Source organism: Nycticebus coucang, chromosome 4, assembly GCF_027406575.1.
Source record: "Nycticebus coucang isolate mNycCou1 chromosome 4, mNycCou1.pri, whole genome shotgun sequence".
Lineage (NCBI taxonomy): Eukaryota > Metazoa > Chordata > Mammalia > Primates > Lorisidae > Nycticebus > Nycticebus coucang.
In genome coordinates, this window is record NC_069783.1 from 65,393,393 (window position 1) to 65,411,155 (window position 17,763).

Consider the following 17,763-nt stretch of genomic DNA (forward strand, 5'->3'; position numbering starts at 1 on the left):
TAGTGATTGAATCCATTTTCTGTTCATATTTTATTTATACTTATGTATACATAGATATATCTATACATATGCATGTATTTATTTTTTGTTTGTTTGAAACAGCCTTGCAATAACATTTTTAAGCGCAGAGGAAGGAAGCCACATCAGATCACTGGAAACAAATACTAGATGAAAGACAGAACATATAGATCACTGATTTTCAACTGGTGTGCCGCAGCACACTGCTGTGCCATGAGAGAATCTTAGGTGTGTTGCGAAAAATTTTGAAGACCATTAATTGAATTATTTTAGAAAGAAGTTTGAAGCACCGTAAATATAATCTTTTTTTGATCAATGTAATTTAAGTGTGCCATGGAAGTTTAACTATAGGTTCAAGTGTGCCCTGAAAGAAAAAAGGTTGAAAAACACTGATACAAGAGATATTATGATTGCCCATCTATACAATGAAAACATACTGTTGTTAAAGTCTTATTGGGTTAAAGTCTTATCTACATATAAGTGATAGAATATGAATATTATCATCTTGTTCTGTACTTTGACGTGCCAGATTCCAAGATTTTTAACATTTTTAAATCTTTGTATTTACTCAAAAATTGAGCATACTTTGTATTACTCAAAAATTCTGTGACTTTATATTTAGGAATTACAGAGAACTGAGATTATTTTTCTTGTATGGGCCCTCTTTCCTTTTTCCTTACTTGATAAAAAAAAATCTTTTTGAGATAGAAATACTCCTTAAAAAAATTGGTCATTAATTACCATGAACAAAAGAAAGTTAGATATAAGACTAGAAATTATTTAGCCTCATCCCTACTGATAATACTTCATGGAATGTAACATAAATTATCTTTTTTTATACAGTTCAGATGACTTTGGAGAAAAGCTAACATGCCTTTTTAATACCTATGTATTCTAGAGTTGGTATTGGTTTCAAACTCTGAGAGGATAATTAGTCATTGAAAATAAATCCACCCAAACCTTTCTCAACATAGAGAAATTGTCTCAATGGTAAATCAAAAATACCCCTGTGTGTTCTCTTTGGAGTCTCCTGAATTCTGAAAATTCTGAACATGGAAGTAATTCATTAGTGATCAGGTATCTCTGATTTTATTTGTTTAGTGGTTCTGGCAAACTAAGTATACAGATATGAGGAAGAAATGTTGTTCTTTAAAATTTTTAAAACAAGAAGTTTTGGCTATTAAGAAATGATTTAACCTGATTCAGATTGAGAGACTCTATGTCTTCATAATATATTGCTGTGCATAATCAGTAGAGAACATAGCCGCATTAAAATGCTGGTAAGTGTAGTTCATTCACTTTTTAGCAGAACGAGTAAAAGCTTATAGCAAAATATGTAGAAACTTGCTAGTAGGTGATGACTTTAGGATTTTAGTCCATTTTATGTTATGTAATATGTGGCTCAGGCTATTGTATGACTTATGTTTTATTCCACATTAAAATAACCCAGATTTTTTTTTTTTTTTTTAAAGTTTGGATAATTTGAAAGCTGACTTGTCAAAACCAGCATTGGGAAGCATGGTGCTGAGGCACACACCTGCCGGCACACTTTCAATTTACCTAAAAAACGGGGGTCACCTTTTGTAGCTAAGATACAATTGTTCTTATTTTTAAATTACAGCATAAAAGGGTATGTGGGTGTGATTGCTGCAAATGGATTGCCAGCCTTTTAACAGTTCATCATTCTTAGAGGACGGAAGTATAGCAGCACCCTTCTGAGCAAAATCTTTTCTGTAGATTTTACTTTGTCTATGCCAGGACAAATTGCGTGCTAAGTTGGAATAATTCTGAGATGTAAGACACCTCCACGACCGTCCTTGGCATCCCTAGGGGCTGACATTCCTCTTTGGAAGATGAGGAGAGACTGCCCCCTGCCCTTTTAATTGATGATTTACTGTGCTTTCCCCTGGGGCCACAACTGATGATCTGTAAGCTTGTTGAATTTTGAGGCAAATACTAAATATAATCAATATATAAAAATAAAAAAAGAGAAAAATTGCAATGAAAATTTATGACCTTAACATTCCTTCAGGGTCAAGCAATTTATCAAATTCTCTCACTTTCTGGTTTCAATTACACAGCCATTGTGGAAGGAACTTATTTTAGCAGGTTCATTTGCCTCAGTGGGGAATACAGGACTTTGGCCTAATGCTTCACCTTTAGTGCAGGCCATTTGAGCCTTAGAACAAATACCAATCATCACTCTTTGGGAAAAAAGAATCTGCATCGGGGTAGCCTATTGGAATGGAGTTTCTGTCAAGGTAAACGGTTGTCGGCAATGACTGTGGTAGAGTGGCGATAAATCCCATTTTATTGCTGAAAAATTCCAGCTTCTCTCCATGCCTGACAGCTCCCCACATTCTCATACCCATTTGGGCAATTTCTGCACTATGTCCATCTGGTTCTCATTACCTCTCAACCTGCCTGCGTCTGATCTAGAAAAAGAGCAGGTCAGAAACTGGGCGGGGGTGGGGGTGGGGGGGGAGGGTGGGTGGACGGGGGGAGGTCGTGTTTGTGGGGAGAAACCAAGGTGATGAACAAAACAGAAAGCAGGGGGTGGCCCATGGGGGTCGGAGTAGAGGTGAGGCAACAATGGGGAGATCAGGAATTCCAGCTAAGACTCTGAGTGGTCCCTAGAAGGGGCCATGTAGAGATATTTAAGAATGATAATGACAGAGCCCAAGCCAGAAAGCCAGGGGAACCTGTGTCTTGAGACTCAGGCTTTAAAAAGACACCTGTTTTAAGATGGAGGAAAGAGAGAGAGAGAGAATGTGTTAGGTATGGGTGGGTGGGGACAGGTTAAGTGGCAGCGGTGCCAGTCAGATTATCACAGAGTACAGAGGCTCTATCCTAGAAGAGATTAGAGTCTGTGTATTCAGTTGGCAATCTTCTAAATATGAGGAGCAAACTCTGCTGGAGATTCAATTTTGAGTTAAAAACATACTTTTCTTGAAGAAGAAAACTCTGGGGTTTCCAACGTCCTTGTCTCCGTTCATGCTTCGAAGAAAAATAATATTTAAAAACTCACTTGTCCTAATCAGGGTATTTAGGAGGAGTTCATGGAGTAATAGGACTAGTACTGAGTCACTTGGGTATTCCTAACTCTACAGAGGATGGTTTTTGGAACTGCAGTGCATATATGCCTTCAGAAACTTGGTCTCATTCTCTGAAGCTGAAATCCTTTTGATCATAATTACTAATGACCTAAAATTACCCACAGTCACCATAGGATGCCTCCACCCGGGGACAAAAAAGAAATGGACACAGTAACTATCTGGTGACAGATATAAACAAGAAGCCAACTTCTCTAGTAACTTAAATTAGAGTAGGATGAAACTACATTACTATATGTCTAATATAAAGTTTGTTGATTATTATTACCCTGGTGGGGTGACTGGGGCCCTTATAGTTAATACTAAAATAAGGATGGTTAAAGTATATTGACGTATAAATGCTGAATAGCTGAAAACATTTCATAAGAATTAGAATCAGAAGAATGGTTACATGAATGGTAGTTATTTCACCACTTGTTTTGAAGTCAATTTTTTATGCAAATGTATTAAAGCCAGGTATGATTGTGTATTCTTAAACAGATTGGAGAACTGGCATTGTTAGGATTTACAGACAGATTCTCCTGCATTAGGTACATTTGTACAGAGAGACGTCTTAGCACCTCTGGATCCCAGGGATACAGAGTGAATTTCTAGTCCTCGGAATTAGCTTCTTCAATACTTAGACCCCCAAGGGCTGACGTGAATATATTTTTTTATTGGTTAATTCTAATATCAAAACTATGTTAAATTTCAGTTGCTGAGCTGGGCTTTTTAGACAAGAAATACTGTCTTCTAATATTTGAGATTTAATTTCTAAACTCTGAAATCATGAGTGAGGAAGGAAATTTTATGAAATACACCTGAAATTATAAATGAACCCCACATGGGTATTTAAGCAGCGAAAGAAGTTCTTCGTAAAAATGTTTAATAGAAACAACTAGATAATTTGGACTGAAATAAATTATACATCATCAAAGATGGAAGTTTGTTGTTTGGCAATTTTAAAATGAATACTTTTAGTCTACAAATATGCTTTTTAAACGGACATTTTTTAGGTGGACATATTTAAAGGCACAAACCTTTAGCTAGAGTCGCTTATCTACTGGAATGGCCTTAATATATGACCTCTCTAATTTGCAAAGTAATTTTAGATTCTTAGCCAAGAAGAATCTTGCTTGAACTTTACTTTTCTAGGCTGCACATATATCAGAGAAATGTGATCATTTAAATTCTAAAGGATGTTTGTTTCTTTTAATAGCATAGCAGAGAATTAATGGCATGGGGGAGGTGAAGTGACAGCTTAACTTGATGCTTGATAGCTGTTTACTTACAAATGTGTGCCACAGACTTGTGTCGGTAAGAGAAGGAGAAATAAAGAAACTGATGGCTTTTAGGGACCTTAAGGCACCTGGAGGAAAGTGCTTAGAAGGCTATTGAAATATTTACAAAACAGATCATTTACTTAAGTTTTGTATATGTAAAACCTCAAGTGCCTACAAAAAGAGAGAACCAACTTCGGCTATAAGAAATATTTCAGCATCAAAATGGTTAATAGTATTATAGCTTCAAAAGAGCCTATTGGCTCACCCTCAAGGATGCCCTGCAGTTGTTGTTAAAGTCATCAGATGAAGCTAGCCTTCTCAGCTAGCCTTTAGATTTGTCTGCTAACAGTAAAAATACTACAATAAATCGGTAACATATGTTGCCAGGCAAGGAAAAGTGATGTAGGTAAAGAGACTAGGAGACCCAAACCAAGTATAATGTGAAAAGAATTTAACGTTCCATCTATTGGCTGGCTAATTACCATTTGAAAACTAATTTGAAAGTGTTACTGTTATTTGCTTATGTTCTTCCTCATTTTTCTTTTTTTCTCTTCAGATTGTATTCTTACCCAAACACTCCTGGTGATTGCCTGCTTTGCGGCTTTGGGGTAAGTCCCAGTTTTCCACAACCTTAAGGAAAAAAAATGCATAACATAAAAGATGCCAGAAAGTCTTCTCTGTCCTGGTGTTTGGGGGTCTGTGAAATATACTTGGGTTTGTTGTGGGAGGTGGGTAATGAAATAAAGAGAAGGGGATGGTTTCTACAAGGATCAAAAGTGTAGGAGAAAGTCCGCATATATGCAAATAAGGTTCCCATCAGGAAAGCCGTCTCTGCACGGAAACGACAAAGCTTGGAACACACATAATCCATTATTCTCACCAGCATTTAAAATATAGAAAACAAAATCTGCTTTGGGAATTGACTGAATATTTTAGTTAGCTTTTTTATTGAGACATCCTTTGAAAAATGGCATAATATAAATAGTTTTACAAAGCAACAATATAATCAATCTCTAAAGTAGAATATAAATCAAGGATTTCATTAACTGTGGGTAGCCAGTTTAAATTGTAGTCTTGTCCATAATGTCTATCTATCTATGTATGTCCAAGTTATATTAAAAACCTTTAAATGGCTTTGTAATATCAGCTACATCTAGCTATTATAATAATTAATGGTACTGTTTTATCAATCAATACATGTATTCTTGATAAATTCATATCCAGTTAATGGTGTAATTTAAATAAAAAATTAATGTAATAAAGGACAGACAGAAACGAGCAGGAAATCTTTAAAGGTTAAGAGCCAAATTTGTCTAAATTCATTTTTAACCTGTTTTGGAAAAGTTTATATTTAAAATCAGCTGAAATTTACCTTGTTTCCATAAAACTAATCTTGCTATTTCTGGTTGTATCTACTATTGAATTTTTAGGATGTATTTTTTTAACTGTAAAGTTTTAATCACATACTTAAAATACTGTGGAATATTTTACTGCTATTATATTTGGTTATTACTGAATATCCTTTAGTAAAACAGAACAAAAAAATCTCAAACCAGTATTTAGTTTTACACACAAATGAAATGTAATTTTTTTATATGTATATAAATGAATGTTCTGAAAATCTCCAAATCTGTATATAAATTTTATTTAAGAGGCAAAAGGACTGATTGGTTCAATGAATTTGCATGTGTAAGAGCCTCATGTTTTCACCCCTTCTGCTGGGTGACACCCTAGGAATTTTAGAAAGAAAAAAAAATGCATGGGAGAGTCTCAAATGTATGGTAACGCTGCACACGGGTAGAAAAACATCCTACATTAAGAACAGCGTGTTACTGTTGTAATTAAAAAAACACAGAGCAAAGGCATATTAAAGAATAACAAGATTTAGAAAAAAAGCACTGAAGGTTGCATGTTGACAAATACAATATCGAACCTTTCCAAATAAAATTTCATTCAGTTTATGGAGTAAGCATTTTACCAAAAAAAAAAAAAAAAGTCTTTTAGAATTATGCAGACCGGTCTGCCCTGCCACCCTTCCTGACATGGTGCAGAAATGTTCCTTTAATCCACTGAGCTTTTTCTGACATTTTTCGTAACATTGCTGAGTCTTATTTAGAGCAGCACAGGAGGCGTGTGCAGTTCCCTTTGACACTGATGGGTGTTTCAAAATGTCTCAAAATGTTGAGAGAGAGAGAGGGGGAGAGAGAGAGAGAGAGATTTGCTACCAGTCACTTCATCAATAGAACTACAGGGGCAATTACTATTTGTTAAAAGTTTACATTTAGAATGAAGCTCAATTTTAAAGAAGGCTCATCCTTTTGGAAGGTCTGGTGCTTAGGAGAGGGGAGAGGAGAATGCAGAGTAGTGATTACACGTTGAAGTGCACTCAAGTACTGGAACCATTTAAAATGTGAGGTATATATCAACCAATGTGATGTAAACACTCCTAATTCTACATGAAATCAGCACATCGTACCCCGTAAATGCATTAATGTATACATGATCTATGCGTTTATGATTTAATAAAAAAATAAAAATATGAAATGTATTGTGTTTTTAGATGAAATCTGCAGCAAAACCTCTCCTAAGAGGCTTAATTTAGGTTTTATTGTAGGAACATAAAAAAGACCAGGTTACAGCAACATGCTGAAATATGGGGTACATTTTAAATATCTTCATTTAAAAACGTATGTTTATTTTCCCTCCTGGGATCACTAACTGTGTGTCTCCGTAGAGAAAGCAAGGACATGCTACATTCTAAAAAATTATCTGTTCCAGGGATCACATTCCAGGACAGGTTTGAGCATTTTTATTACTACAGATAACCTCTTAATTATGTCACTGCCTTCCACTTGTTAATCAGGGACATTCAACAGAGTTAACCATGGAGTGGCTGCCTTTGGAAAAATACATTCTCGTGGAGGATGAGAAACACATTTTATTCCTTTAATCATACACATATTACATGTAAAAACCTGTGTATTGATCTGCTTTAAATATGTTAACACCTATGAAACAGTTGAGATGCCCGTAACTATGTTGTTCATTAACTGCGACTGTGTAGTCTGTGAAAAGCTTTCAGGGAGAGATAATTTTACTTTTCCTGCCTCTCCCCTCTCCCTCTCTCACGTCCCCTGAAATTGCTATTTGAACTAATTTTAGGTTCCCTCTGTAGTCACCAGTGTCTGAGATGCTCAGATACTCTTTCAGAGAAAAAGGTGTAAGTGAAGTAAATAAAATCACGTTTCACTGTTGCTTTATCAACCCTCCTAGGTAGTTTTTCTGCCAGTGAACCTGCGCTGTTAAGACCCATAAAATTATGCAATAGTGACTTCTTTGGCGGTTCTCTAATCAGATAATGGCTGGTGTTGGGAGGGAAGGGCCCAAGGCTATGTTGCTGGCACTTAACACTGTGGTTGGTCATTACTTGTCTGGTAAAGACCAATAAACAACTGATTACTATCCTGTAAGGAGCCAATATTTTACATTTACCCTGGTTATTTTTCCCTTTCTTTTTCAACTTCTTATACTAGCAAGTATTTGTCAAGAAGATCTATGAAGAATAAACCTCACAGGCACCTTAAAAATAAGAATTTTTCTAGCATGAAATGATGCTTTTGTGGCAAGGTGAGAATAATTCTGGCTTTTAGAAGAGCAAAGGTTTGGTTAGTTAAGTCTATTATTTTCAGTCAGGGACACTCCTGGACGCCCTCCCTGTGGCTGCTCTGTCCCCTTCCTCCCTTTGTGACAGGTTCACAGGCTGTAAGGAAGGGAGTTGAAAATGCAAATATTTATATTTGAGCTCTGGCAATAACAGACCTGTTTTGCTTCCTCCATAAGGCTGTGATAATTGATGCTTCATACCTGAAACAACCTGTTTCATTTATCTCTTTACACATGAAGATGGTATATAAATAAAAAGTAATTTGTGGTAAGGAAATGGTCATTTGAAATAATAATCCTACATTTGACTGTATAATCATTTACAGCTGTAAGAGTCATCAATGCAAATTTCTACACTTGTAAAGAAAACTTGATCGTAAAGGGGACATTTGTGCATTTTTGAATGCTTATTGAATTTGAATGCCTGCCTGGGTCAGAGAAGAATAAGGTGCCTAAACGGAGGACAGGAGAGAAAAGGTGTGCCCTTTACATGTGTATCAAAACCAGTGTATTCCACCACCTATTTAGACTTCTTGTTACAATTTCATTGACTTTCTCTTTGCATTTAAATATTCTTTTTTTACTTAATCAATGCAAATTGTAAAATAGGGAGTCTTTTAATATGCCTTTCCTTCCCTGGGATCTTCATCTTAGAATGAACAGAGGTGCACTGCTAAGAACTGGACCTTGGTTTCACAACCTCATACAAAGCTAGGCAATTCTTGAGCCAAACAAACAAAAGGGGTGTAAGTGATTTCATTTATTTTGATAATCCTCCTCCTGCACCGCAGCATTTTGCTGTCTTTGTCAAAGTGAATGACAACAATTTGGCCAACTCTCTCTGAGCTGCACTCCACAGTGACAGGCAAATTATCAGAGGCCCTGCACTTCTTATTATCAGAGGAGAAGCCATCAGGGGGACGCATGGAGGATACCTCTCCCTTGTCACTATTTGTCAGTGGGACAAGGGCCACTGCTATGGGTAGCTGACAGGTAATTTCAACAATAACAATTACTCCTATTACTGGTGTCATAAACAATTCGCCCAAGGCATGACAATAGCAAAGCTTTATAATTCAATGCCATATAAATAAATGCCATCAGGTAACAAGTAATTTAGCTCCAATCAAGCCTTCACCCCGGCATTAATATTGTTATTGCAAGAAAATGGAAAATTGAAAAAATTCAATGTTAATGAATTAAGAGAAGTTCAAGGGCTAGATGAGAAGAGCAGAAAAAAGAAAACCAAAATTATTATGCTATCATATTTGGTGCTATCCTGGGGGCCAAACATCAGTATAATTATGTTAAGACAAGAAGGGGAAGCTGGAGTGCTGTTGCCTTAGCCTTCAAACCAGAGGGGGAGAATGTGACATGGCCTTTCAAAAAATCCACCTTGCTCCAATTTCTAAAGAGTGTACGTAGAAATACGAGAATGTATATATAATGTAGCATTTCACTGGCTTTTTTTCCTACCTGAAATATTTCCTATGAAGGACAGGCCTGAGTATCAAAGGAGTATTTCCATCTGTTTAAGAAAATCACATCGACACTTGCTTCTTTTACATGAAGTCTCATAACGAAACTATTTTAATAAGCCTTTTTTTAATGTGGGGTGAAGGTAAAGCTGAACGTCATCTCTGCTTTCCAGCTGTCCACCTTTTGGATGTGGACTGGAGGATACTGTGTTATCTTGGTCTGTAAAACTTCCTGATCCAACCAATTTGCAATTTTAGTATTTGTCCAGCGAGACAATGTGCCATCACGGTGACAGCAGTAAAAGAATTTGAAAATCTCTAATTAGGAGAGCTGCAGAGCAATTAACGCATGTCAAATTTCACTTCATCAAGTGCCACTCTAATTTTCCCTCTAAAAATTAATGGATTTTTTTCTTTTGGTGTGTGTGTCTCCCCTTAAGGCAATGTTGATTCAAATCTGCTCAAGATGCAGTGTTGCACAGCTAAGCATCTTCTTGATTACAATCCGCCACACTTCTAACTGCGCTGTTCTCACTGCCACGGATACTTTGTCAACAGTCAAATTACACCACGCTGATAACAATGCGTAATGGTGTGTTCCTCCTGGAGGCCCCTGTCAGGGGATGGGGTTCATAAAAGGGGGATTGTTTTCTTCTTCACTGTTTCTAAGGGAAGTTTGTATAACCAGATTCCTCATCAGGCATTCATTTTTTAAAATTGATTTGTTAATTTCAAAGAAAAAAGATAAAGGAACAAAATGATGGCATATGAAAATTCTTCACTGAAAAAAGAAAAATCAGAGGAAGAATGAGAATTGAGAATATCTGTGGCCAAAGTTTTGCTTAAACACTTTGTTCAGAGACATTTTCAAGAGCACTATTCTTGGTTAAATACCAGATTTTTTCCCCTTTACTTATGATCTATAAACATTGGAAGCCTCTCTTGAACAGACTGTATTTAGATTGTGCGAGAAGTTTGTTTAACTGCCGTATTTGCCAGAATCCTCAAAACATCACAGGACCCAGAAGACGAATGACGTTTTTTTTTGGGGGGGGGGAGTGGGTCCAGACTGTATATTCCGGATAAATGTTGATTCATTTTAACTATTTTTTATCCTAGTTGCTTGTTGCAGATTGGTGCATCTGAGACATCAGCATATGTAAGGAATATTTCCCACTGAAAAATGGAAGACAGAAATGTAAAAATTAGAAGAGGATTTTTATAGCCCTTTTTTAGAGATTATTCAGTTTTTAAATTTTTGAAAAAACTATCAGATTTAGAACAAAAAACAAGGAAATTGAACAAAATGTTAAACATGTCTCCTTACAGATTTTCAGAAAGTGGAGAACATTCATTCGATTGATACCCTAGTTTTCTCAGTGTGTGAGTATAATTTTTGATCGTATGTTTTCTTTAGCCATATTCAATAAAATAATCTAAATTCATGGAATCTGCACTTTATTTTTTTAATTCACAGGTCAAATCCAGCTTTTTATTTGCTGACAACTGACTTAAAAATTAAAACTTGGTGTTTTGAGGTTTGTATTTCCAAAAAGTAAAGGTCTGTTCCTTCTTTTATAGCCCCACCCAGCATGTTCTTAAGTGATCTACTTCAAACAAAAGAAAATGACATCCCTCTTTCAACTAGCCAAATGTTAGATTCTCTCAAAACCTATTGGGGACTCACTAGAAGTTTTGCAATTAGATTCACACAAATTGAATTATTTCCTTTCTTCCCAAACATCATTCTTAGAACTTTATAAATATAATTATACTGCGTTACAGTTTCTTGTGGCTCGTTTACAAATAAAGGTATTTTGATAAAGCCAAGGTCTGTGTAACTTAGAAGAACAAAACCCCGAAACAATCTCATATTAAAATATTACAAAAGGATTGTAAAGGGAAACTTAAAGGGAGAGAACTTGATAATATAATGCAATCCAGCAGTAATCAATTTTACCTTCGATATCTTGCTTTTGTTTTCAAAATGCTAAATAAACAATACATAATGCATCCCTCATCAGCCAAACCATGGAGGCTCTGTGCTCAAATAACAGGAAACATATTCAATTTTCCTAACAGAAGACAGTTCATTAAGCTGTGCCACATCAAATAAAACTTTAATTTCTCCAGCATCAGAGTCGCAATGAAAGCAATTGAAGAAGATGAGCCATATGGTACTTCTATCAGCAAACACATATTGCTCATTCCCCCAAAGTTTTCTAATTCTGCTCCCCAGACCTGTGTAATATAGATAATGTGCTCCGAGAGCAGCAACCATGAGCTATCTAGTGTACACTTCTAATACTGTATTTAATGGGAAATAATGAATCATAAAAGCCTCGAGAAGACGGCTTTTGCTAACCTAAATCTCAGCTGTAATTTCATTGTTCTGTGCCTAAGATGCTGTTTGCCCTTTCCAAACAACAGCAGTTGAACATAATTATGCCGCTGCAAACCTGGGCTTGAAAAAACATCCCTAATATAACCAAGTTTCTATTAACTCCTGAAATTCTGAATTTAATGACGCACTGGTACAGACATTGAGATAACCCAGCCTGTGTCATTTTCAAATCCAAAGAAGCATTTTCTCCTTCTCTTTGGTCAAACTGCTCAGTGCTTTTAATGCTCCCTCCTCCACCCTCTCCCTGCCTCCATCCCCACCCCCACCCCATGCAACAGGAGTGGTCTGATTAAAACTGAGGAGATTTTCTCGTTATTAGCAGATTTGACATTTGCCTGATGAAATGCACATAAAATGTGAAAGCTACACAGTACCCAGAAGAAATGTCTCCACTCCAATACTAGCTCCCAAGATGAAATAATTTAGGTAAGGGAAATGTGAAGATCCTTGGGCGTCTCTGTGGCAGAATGCTAGAATTGTGTTATAAATGAAACAGCCAAATAGTGCTGAGCTATGTGAGTGGTGGTATTTCCCCACATAGGGAGGGAATAGTGTTTCTTCTCTCCCCTTAGCTGCTTTGCCTGATCCCCTAAACAGCGCACACACACACATGCTCAAACGCAGCAATTTACATGAGCCTAGCCTCCCTCTGCTAAGATCTTGGGGTTAGGGTTTTGTTCATTTCTAAGAGAGAAATGTTGTTTTTCCCTCAAACAGGTCAATAATTTAAGCTTTTCCATTTTTAAAGCTCATCGAATCAATATTTTACCAACATGATGCTAATTTAAAATACCATCAAATAACAATGTGGATACATATTGAAAACATTTTAATGGTTTTGTTTGTTTTGGTATCATACGAACCAAGAACAATTAAATTAAAAAGAGACTTTTAAAAGTTAGAGATTGCCTTTTTAAAGCTTATTAAAATCAGCATGTTACATGCCTGTCTCAGAATTAGCTCTCACACTTGATTGCCATCATTAAAACTAGTTGTTTGGGTGCTGCTCAAAGCCAATTCTTACTAGTTATTTACTTGAAATTTCTTTCCATGAAATTAAAACAAACAAAAAAACCTTTCTAACTAGTGGAAGAAACAGTCACCAAAAAAATGAAAAAAAAGAAAACTCAAAAAACAAATGTGAGCTACCACAGCAAGACAGCCACATTAAACCACAAAAAGACCAACAGGTAAAATAACTACAGTAACATCTAAAACACACTCAGGAAAAAAAAAAAGAAAAAGAAAAATCACAATAACAACAAAGAAGCAGTCCATTGATTATATTTCATGAATGCCTTAAAACAAATGTTTAAACAGTTTTCTGAAACAGTGCAGAAAACCTCTGCATGCTCCAGTAGGTTGCAATGACAATGGTCTATTGCAATGTAAAACACGCTGGAGGATAAAAAGGTGCTTTTTGTTACCATTTTATCAAAGCTGTTCATCTTCGAGCTGCAGGCAGCATTTTGCTGGAATTGCAGATATTTCTCTGTCCAGGCTCCTTTGTTTGTGCATCTCATTTGCATATATTTATCTCCAGCTGAGGGTGCTTTCTGCTCATTAAGGCCTCCCTTCACATTATTTCATAAGCCAGCTGCTAAGAGGGATTTCACCTGTGGTGACTGAGAAAAGAGGGGTGAAAAACTAAATTCTTCATAAAAAGGAAATCTTCTGAGTCTCTTCCCCTATAAATGGGCACCATTTGTGTTAAACAGCCTCTTGTCATGATAGATGCCTCCAGAGGTCAGGGGTTAAAGTTGATCCGAAGGTCAGCAGTAAAACAACAGACAAACCAGACGCCAAACTGGTTCCTTAGCTGTCGGTGGGAGCTGTGGTACAACCAGGTCTTGAACCTTTTTCAACCTCTAATAAAACAGGGGATGAATCTGAAGTGGATCAACCAGGCCCCTGAGGAAGCAGCACAGAAAAACACAAATAATATCAATATCAGGCAGCCACAGGAAACAATGGGGCATTTCTCAGTGCTACATGGATGCTGCTATTGTTTCAAGGGCTGGGGAATTAATTCCACTTATTTATTTAAGGCGTGTCAACTCACTGCCTAAACCTGTTTCAGTGTCAAGATGAATAAAACTTTTATGGCTCATAAAATAGAGCCATTCATCTCAATGTTCTTTGTGGTACGGTTTTTTCCCCCCACCCCCGGGCATACTGAGCTAGGCCCCTGCTCTGAAATGGTTACATCTGAACCCACTGCTGCTGCGATCCACACCATATTAGAGAAAAAAATTATTTCGCTGGCAACTGGATCTCAACAGAAATGACGTAGGGAAGCATTTTAGCTACGATATGATAGTCCCCCAAATTCTTCTAAATACTCCTCACCCAGTTGCATCTGTTTTGAGCATGCATTATTTACAAAGCAGAAGTTTTGTTATTTTGGTGGAGAAGTTCAAAAAGGATAGTGATAAAAAAATTAGTTGTAGAGAATGGAGAATATTATGGAAGGTATTCCACTTTACTTTAGAAATGCAACCTTGTTAGAGTAGCTCTTTCCCATTCTTCATTCTTTCTGCCTTGTTTTCACTGTTATATAGTCAGCTTGTGCTGAGGTAATAAGCAAATGCCTCCTCTAACTCTACTGCTCTGAATTTTATGTTTAATTTTAAGCATAAAATGGCACACATAAGTGAAAAAGAAAATGCATTTATGGGATTTTTGTATTATAAATTTTTTCAAAGTTCAGTTATAGGATGAATTTTACTTTTGATTTCCTGACACACGATTTTAATAATAATGTAATACTAATAAACAAGTTAACATTTGTAAAGTGCCACACAATGCTGAGCACCTGCGTTTTCTCATGCAGTTATTAGTGATAATTCAATCCAAGTCACACAGGTCCATTTACAAGGGACTGTAATAACGCTCTTTATTACCCACAACATATTTTAGTTAAAAGAAAACGTTCCAATCAAACAATATTTTCCATATAGCACATTATTATAGTTTTAACAGGTGACACCCTGGGAACATGATGGCTTTATATTTAAATGAATTAGAGAAACAATTTGATGGCTTTTCACAAATTTTCCAATCACAGTTTCAATCGTGTACATTACATCTCTTTGCTTTTTTATAATGTAAATTGATTTGTGAAGAATTCACTTACTGCTTTCTTAGTTGCCTAGTTTCTGAGTTCTCTAATGAATATTGTAGCCTTTACTTATGAAGCTGGATTATTTCTGATTTAGTCCATTGATAGGCCAGGGTTTTTCCCCCATGAACTCAAGTTTTTCTTCAGCAAGTAGAGCATTTGAGAACGGGCCCCAAAAGAAGTTGTGCTTTCACATTTTGCCTGTGTAGGACGATATGGCCCTGGGGAGAAAGAGGGTTTCAGTTTTGGAGTTACAAGTACTGCTGAAGATTCAATTGCTCTTTCTTTCGCATCTGACCTGGTGCATGCACCTCACAGGTGTACTGGTTGGTTTACGTTCTGGTGTAGTCCATTTACTAAGCAGCCCTGTTTGAAAATGCAATTGCTTTCAAGAACATAGTTCAGCTTATAATTGACTGAGCTTTGGAAATCTATATCAACGGGTTTTGCCTTTCAACATGGAGCAGGGGATTTTTCTTCTATAGCCAATTCCTGTTTGAAAAAGGCAACTAGTCTTGCTTCACACAAGGAGCTCAACTTGTGGTTGGAGAAATTTTCTGACTTCTTAAATGTTGTTTATATCCTCATTTTTGTAGACCCTCTGCCTTCCCAAAGCACTTTACAAGTCCCTCTGTAAGTGACTTACCAATTTTCTTTCTGACCTTCTGCATTAAATTTAACCCTACCCCACCCCTGATCCAGAACCTGCAAGCAATTCAAACTAGAGCAAAAATATACAATTTACCCTCTCCAAGTCGGCACTGACATCTTTCGTTTTTCTTTTAGTCTAATCTAATCTCTAATTCTTAAGCTTTGGCAAAATAGTTAAAAATGTTAAGTGCTAGCAAAGCCTTCTGCCTCCCCCTCATATCTGTCTCTGTTTGTGGAATGGGTCCCAGTTCCCTCCTCTTCTCCTTCAGCCCAGGCCTTCAGGTCAGAACACTGTAAATACACACAGCCCTGGCTGGACCCATAAATCTGAGTAAAGGGCAGCCTTATATATTCAGATAAGCGCAGGCAGAGTTGGGGGCATGAAAGGAGGGAGAAGCAGCAGAGGCTGAAGCTCTGTCCCCATGTTCAGAGACCTGAACTATAAAGACCAAGAGTCCTTGGTGGGGAAGGAAAAAACAATTTTGTCTTGGAACATCACTCCTTATTTGTAATGGATGGAGGTTGGCGCTGCTTCCTCTTGGTTTATTTTATTTTTCCACATTGCTTATGTTTACATCCTTAGCAAACGTATTATCGTAGAGGCAATCGAATTAAACAATAAATTTCATTTATTTCCAGTGTCCCTTTTTTTAAAGTGTGTTTGTTTGTATTTTGACCCATGTGTATGCGTGTGTGTGTGATACAACGTGAACTGAAGTCATTGTACCAGAAAATCTTCTCCACCATAATTTTTCTATCCCAAGGTCTTTGACTGAATAACTGTGTTGTTACTCAACATGTTGAATCTGCAGGAAAAATATGTCTGAGGGATTTGGGAATGACAGTGTGATAAATAAAAGGTTACATATCCTTCAGTAGTCAAGGCTTCTACTTCATTCCTGGGTCCGGTGTTTTCTGTTAGATCTATAGATCTCCATATTTTCCATGCCTCCTGAAAGACAATCCTTCTTGGGGGATGTGTGAACCAGATTATTTATATAATGGAAAATCTTGAGCAAGATGGCCAGGGCTGAGAAAGTCTGTCTGCCTGATTCTTCCTTAGATGCAATGAGTCACACGGAACATTTGCTGGTGTGTTTGAAATTCTAGGAAAATGTGGCACTTGGTTTATTCCCAAGCAATATTTTTTTTATTTTATCATCTGTACATATATATAATTTTTATCTCTTTTCTCTAGGTTATTTTTTAGGCTGATGGAAAACTGACTTTTTTAAAAAAGGCTAATTTATGCTCTCCCAAAGAAGCTTCTTTTCTTGGGTTGAAAAATTAGTGATCATTCCATATAAGTTAAGAGAATGTTATGGGAAAAATTGCCAACAGAGTAATTGGGCTGAGAGCCCGGGGTGTTGTCTACACCTTTGACAAATCCCTTAAACGATAATAATGATAAGAAGAATTACTACCATTTATTGAGAACTTATTTTTGGATATACTAGGTGCTTAGAGACATATTTTTTTTCAGTTTTACAACAAGTGGTAAATGAAGTATTACAGTCTTTATTTATTTAATTTTATTTAATTTTGCACAAATTAAACACACACACACACACACACACACACACACCTTTCACTTGAAAAGTGAAGAAACTTTCCCAGGGCATACAGATAAACCCAGAATTTGAACATGGACCTGGTTTTACAGCTCTCTCTTCTGAGCTGCCTCTTGTGGGCTCCAGTTCGGCCTCTCCAGAGTTATGTCTGTTCAGTGGTGATATTCTGTGTCCAGTTGTTTTTCCCCAATTCGTGACAATCCTGTGACTGGCCTTGGCATTTTCAATAGCTTCTTGGCATCTTGGCCTGGCTATCAAAGACCTCCTGGACCATGCGTCTGAAACTGAACTCATGCACTCTTTCTGGCTTTAAGTTTTTCTTTTACTCTAAATCACTAATTCTTATGGTTTGGCCAAATAGTTAAAAATGTTCCATATACAAACAACTTGACCCGCTTCTTCTCTAGGCTCTCCAGGGTGCTTAATGGGAGCACCCTGGATTCTGTAGTCCAAGTTAAGGGCTCTCTGGCTACTCAACTCTC

General features: G+C 36.8%; 1 long non-coding RNA gene across 1 annotated transcript; it reads right to left on the reverse strand.

The window, feature by feature from the left end:
* Nucleotides 1-10,279: 10,279 nt before the first annotated feature.
* Nucleotides 10,280-16,684, reverse strand: LOC128584586 (uncharacterized). Its single transcript, XR_008379693.1, has 3 exons — nt 16,576-16,684; nt 13,366-13,849; nt 10,280-10,710 (listed from the first exon to the last, which is right to left on the reverse strand). It is a non-coding gene; the product is annotated as an uncharacterized LOC128584586 (long non-coding RNA).
* Nucleotides 16,685-17,763: the final 1,079 nt, after the last annotated feature.